The sequence below is a fragment of the Lepisosteus oculatus genome, chromosome 8 (assembly GCF_040954835.1).
Source record: "Lepisosteus oculatus isolate fLepOcu1 chromosome 8, fLepOcu1.hap2, whole genome shotgun sequence".
Classification (NCBI taxonomy): Eukaryota; Metazoa; Chordata; class Actinopteri; order Semionotiformes; family Lepisosteidae; genus Lepisosteus; species Lepisosteus oculatus.
Window position 1 is genome coordinate 1527970 of NC_090703.1, and position 5948 is coordinate 1533917.

General features: G+C 36.1%; 1 long non-coding RNA gene across 1 annotated transcript; it reads right to left on the reverse strand.

Annotated features, from left to right (window-relative positions):
• Positions 1 to 256: 256 nt before the first annotated feature.
• Positions 257 to 4685, reverse strand: LOC107077727 (uncharacterized). Its single transcript, XR_001478729.2, has 4 exons — positions 4458 to 4685; positions 2826 to 2874; positions 811 to 896; positions 257 to 721 (listed from the first exon to the last, which is right to left on the reverse strand). It is a non-coding gene; the product is annotated as an uncharacterized lncRNA (long non-coding RNA).
• Between the last annotated feature and the right edge of the window lie 1263 nt (positions 4686 to 5948).

Here is a 5948-nt window from a genome sequence, read left to right on the forward strand (position 1 = left end):
GCAAACAGTACTGATTCCTTTTAGTATTTAACAGAGAAGACTACAAGGGATGGTCTGTTGATTTTACACAATGCATTAAACATTAGTTAGAATGTTAGGATCATTTTTGTCCATCAAAATACAAAAAACAATAGTACTACTTCTGAGTCAGTCCAGAGAAGAGGGACCTGATGTAACATTTCCATGCTCAAAGGAATGTCCTACACTGACAGACTTACAGAACTAAATGTTACAATTCAATTCAGCTTTATTTGTCATTATACTTACACAGCTGCATAGTATAATGAAAAGTGTTTCTCATTAGTCTCTGAGGTGCAGTATATATGTAGAACAGCAGACAAGACAGTAGACAGGAAATACAATAACAATAACAGTGTGAATAACATTAAGGTACCAGTGCGACAGCACCCATATCTGTTAAAAACTGTACAAAAGTACACAAACAGAGCAAAGTACACGAACAGAGCAAAACAGTTCAAGTTCGGCTTACATTCAATTGTCAGAGGTATGTCGTATGTAGTGCTGTAGTACAGTCGTTGTGGGTGCAGGAAGAAGTGAGGAGAGATCAGAGTTTGATGGGTGGGAGTGGAGGGGTCAGGTTTGAGAATTGAGATGACAGAGTGTCTAACAAGCAGATCGTTGAACAAATGTTATAATTCTTCCTTGTTGAAATGAACGAGATTGTGAATACAGCCTCCCCTTGGTAGTCAAAGGTTGGGTCCTGTGAAAAAGGACATTAGTGTTGGTACAGTATGTGGTTTCTTGACATTTCATCAATGTACAGATCCTTTTGCCACAAAACAACAGTACCATCCTTGTCTGCTTCTTTGGCTACCAGGTTGTCCCTTTTAGGGAGTGATCAGAAAGCCTGGAGCTTTCCCTGGGTGTGGGTGGACCTGTAGTAATTGAGAAGAGAAAGATTTGGGAATGTGGTTATTGTCTTGGTAATCAACTGGAACAAAGTATGGGTTTTGCGGTAAATGGTTATTTCATTTACACTCTTGTGCAATATAGCCATTTAAAGTGAAAATGAAAGCAATCATATCCTGTAAACATGCAAAGGTTTCACAAAGTTTTCCTTGTCTTTTTATCATTTAAATATAAAGTAAGGACATAGAAATTAACTTCAGTGTTGTCCTGTGAAATATGTTCAACACATAGTGCAGTTTGGAGAGGATCCTTTGTTCTCTATCATTTAATAGTACTCCATACATAGTCCAATATCTAGAAACATAGTGAGCTGGAAATGTAAAATTGCAGGAACTATCTTCCCATGCCCTTGTTTTGTTAGATATACAGTAATGCTTATCTGCATAGTTCTGCAAAGTCCCTTTCCTTTAAGTCCTACTGTATGTTCTGCACATTTTCTTTTAATCCAACCCGTTATAGCACTTACTTAAAGGTAAAACTTTTAACAGGTTCTGTATTTCATAGTAAACATTCTGTTAAAGTCGACATTCAGTAATGCATGTACATAGGAATATTTGAAAAAAGGTTTAATATTTAACAGAAACACAGGAACAGAAATGACTGAAATGAATGCTGCTGTTCTAAGTGATGTATTTCCACTGATCTTGGGGCAATCGATTGTTTTGATTCATGTTTCGCCTCAATGTGGTCAAAAAGACCTTTGGCATTATGAAAGGTCATTCTAAGTACAGTACCACTTCTTCTTGGTGTCGCAAAGCCACGATTACACATTTTGTTGTATGAACGCTTCCTGTGCCTGAAAACTAAGATACAACTGGCTTTTTGTAAAACATTATTATTTATTGTGAAAATATTATTGTAAGAATTTGTTTCAGGAATTCCCTTACTTTACAATAGACTTTCTTGATGAAGACTCTTTCCTTTTAATGATATCAGTATCTAAATTTTCAATCTAAAAGACATAGATAAAAGTTTTGTTTCTGTGCATCTGCAATGACTTGTAATTAAACACTTTTTTATGTTGGGGCATGGGGGGAATAATACTTTTTAAGAATCATTTTTTTTCAACTTAACAATTTAGAAGTGAAAATGACTAAGTCAGTTGCAGACTCATTATTTGTGTATAGGTCCCCAAATTAAAAAAGACAAAGGAATAATAAATTGGAAAAATACCTTAAGATTTATCTATGGAGAGATTCAACATTACACTGCATGTGGTTCTTCTATGTCACATGGCTTCAGTTTCATTAGGGCTGTGTGTCATGTCAGGATTGTCCATTTTCTACTGTAATGCATTTTTCATAGGTGCATTTATATGTATTTCCATTATAAAAGCACCTGTGCCTATAAAGCTGCATGTGCATTTAAATAGGAGTTGCCAAGAGTAATAAGGATGTTCTGTATCTGCCCTCATTTGTTAGGAACCCACACACTGTACAGTGTCATCATAATACTGTATTGCCATATCTGTACACTTTTTTTAAAAGTGTTTGTTGTGGATCCCGTTAATAGACAAATTATAATTCTATGCTGCGCTTCCAGAATCATCAGAGTTAATTGGCAAACAGGAGACTGCGTTGCTGGTACCTGTAAGTTATGGTTTGGTAATTGCTCAGAAGATTGAAATATTTTCTATTCTGAATTACAAAATACGTGCACAGCAGTACTTAGGAGACCATCAAGAGCATTGTGATCGAAACTCACGTCTAAATTATCTTGCTCCCATCGTGTCATTAGGGCACAGAGGAGGACACCATGAAAGCACTGCTGAAATCTCCTTGAAGATGTAGGGAAAAAAAGAGGGTATTGATCTGTCTGTCCACGGATATGATACTTAAGCCTGGTACTCAGAGGTAGAGAGCCAGAGATCCATATCTCAAAGACTTTAATCCAACCTGTTCTCTTCTTGGATTGGCCTCCACCTCAGCCTCTTGACAACTGCTCCTGCAAGATCAGACATAGAAGATTTTATTATTTATTTATTGTTTCCAGCTCTTCAGCTAGCAGCACAGTGCAAATGCAGATGGCTGTGCTCCAGTAGCAGTGTTGTGGCCAAGATGATCAAATATTTCTATATTCATTACTTTTTTTCATTTTCCAATGAAATTATTTCAATTCCTGTTTTCGTGGTTCAAAAGGGATGATTTAGCCCCTGTCTTAAAATGTACTAAAGGGCATTAACACATATGCTGCTGGTGTTTTGAAGTGCAACTTGCCCTGACAAGTTCTGGGTTTGCAGTGTTGTGTGCTATTTATATAATTTTACTTTAAATGTAGAGTTTTTCTGTTTATATGTGGTCTTTTTCCTCAAAGGATCTTTCATAAGTATGGCAAAATAACATTTTCTTGGGAGGGTAAGGAACACTTATACTTGTTTTGAAAATTATATAAAAATAAGATTCAGTTAGATATTAAAACATTAATATTACTCAATCTTTTGTGTATTACTTAATAGTTTTATTACTGTTTTGGCAGATATCTAAAGATATATAGACGTTTTCTAACATGCAAATGTACAAAGGACTGGCAAGCTAAAAACATTTCCGGTTGTATTAGGTATGATCCTCTCCCAAGTACACTGTAAGAATGTCACTCCTGAGAACAAAAGCCAGAATTCCCACTCCTCGTGACAAGTGAAAAATATTACACACACACAATGCATGAAAGCAGCACACCTCAGCTTGCTCAGATGCCTGGAGAAAAAGAAAGAAAAGGGAACTTGCCTTTATGCAGAATCATAAATACTTTACTCTGAAAACCTGGCTGAAACTGCAGTAGCTCAGTGAAGTGGGGCCAGCATTTCACTAGCACTGGATCTGGAAACCATTTTGAGGGAGTATACCACATAAGATATGAAAAAGGGATTGAGTCTGGAAATAAAACGTAAAGCCAACAAAAGGTCAAATAAATTTAGATTGGACTCATTTTTACACACTGTTTGAGTCCTGGTCTTGCTCGTTTAAGAGGGCTTCAGGATCCTTAATGTTCACAGTATGATTCATTCAACAGTTTAATGCCTCTAAGAGCCACCATGATGGGTCATTAGTTGCCTACTGCTCGACTATCACAACTTTCAGAAGAGACCCCAATTGTTTGGAGCCTATTCCAAAACTCTAGACTTGACTTTGTGTGACCTGATGATACCCAATACCGAGATAATATACTTTCCTTTTAAAATGCAAATGAACAATTATTATTTTTTGTCTTATTTTTCAGCACGAATAGCACAAAACATAAAGGCAATATTTATGAATGCCTTGAGGTTTTTGTACAGGCATGTAAAAAATCATTATTACATAAGACTGGAAAAGCCTTTGATACTATGCGTAATAGGAAATATATTTTCAATAATGTCTCCGAAGAGCCAGCAGCTTGAATGGGTGATGCTGTAAAAATGCAAAAACAAATGATGAAATCATTAGGCCAGATATTTCAGTGAAAGGAGGATTCTGCTGGGCAGTTGAAGGCAGAAATCAGCTGCTTCATGAACACATGCAGACAGACTGTAGGAAGAGAGTGCTGCCTACCTGCCAGGGCTGAGATAAAGGTCTGAGCTGAAAAGGATCCCATTCTCCCTTCTTCTCTCCTGCGCTGCGCTTTCTGGTCTCTGGCAGATGTTGGCATACTAGTCCGAAACCTTAGGAGGTCGACTGGGGCCAGCAGGCTGGGGTGAACAAATTGTATTTACAAACACGCAAAGAATTAATCTTCCTTGTAACGACTCAAAGGAGTCCAGACAACAGAATGAGCCAAGATGCAACAGCTTTTTAGCATAAGAGTGAATAACCTGGGAGTTCTGCTTCTTATTGCTCACGCCATCCTTAAAATATCGCCTATGCTTGCAAACTTTTGTGTTCATCATCACTAGCGATGCAGAAAGAATTTTTTAACTGACTTGAAGTCATCAAATTTCCCTTGGATTCAAACCAAGATTGCATTTTTGTTTCTATCAACCAATTAGACAGCTGTGAACTGTTATTGTTGTTTAGTTACACTCCAGCAGGTCGGCTGAAGGATTGCACAGCAAGTTATCGTTATTTTCTTCTTTTAATTGACAGCATTCACACGTAAACCTTTTCAAGCAACATGTTTATTGTGACATATTTTTTACAGATTGTCCTTATTTTAAAATGTTTTTGCTTATAAGGATAATCATATATTATTAATAAGGTTATTAATCAGTTCTAGTGACCCCCCACACTCCACCCTGAACCATATACATCACTTATTTTTGAAAACTGTTTGACATAATTTTATTATTTCCAAATTGCTCTTTTAAATCTAATCAATTAGCCACATTTCAAGAGAGCAAAGGGGCTAATTCACTCTATTATTTTTCAATATTGTGACACATATTTGAAATGAAAGTACGGTAAATATAGTGTTACTTTAATCACTACTATTTATTATTGGTCTTTTTAAAGTTGTTCATTTGGGTTTAACTCTTACTTTGGCATTTAATATTCAGCTTTGTGGACTTATTTTAACAGCTTAGCTCCTACAAGATGGCTTAAATAGTAACCAAGGTAACCAGCAAGCAGCAGAGAAACTTGAACCAGACCTATGACATTGACAGAGGTCAGAGGTCAGGACTGTCTGGATAAGCACCCATTTGAAAACTTCCTGTGCTATTTGCCTGTCTGGTCACTGTGTCTGACCTTCATGTCTGGAAATTCCAGAACAAGAACGATTTTTCTGTTACTCATTTATAATTTGTGAAACCAGATTAATTTATGTTTATCAGAGGTACAAATCTGCCAAAACGTTTTCTAGTTCATTATTATGAATAAAGTCTGATGGAATAACCAACAAATGAAGAATGGGATCATTTTAAACATTATTCAATTTGTATATTGCTCAGATTTTGTAAGTCATATATTAACACTGTGCTAATTATTGGGTGATTGATAGCACAGTTTAAACAGTGAAAAGTAAGGAATAGTAAAAAAAGGAGTCTACAAAATTATTTTTGTTAATAACACTGTAATAGTTACAGAAGCTGAACTAAAGTTTTCTTT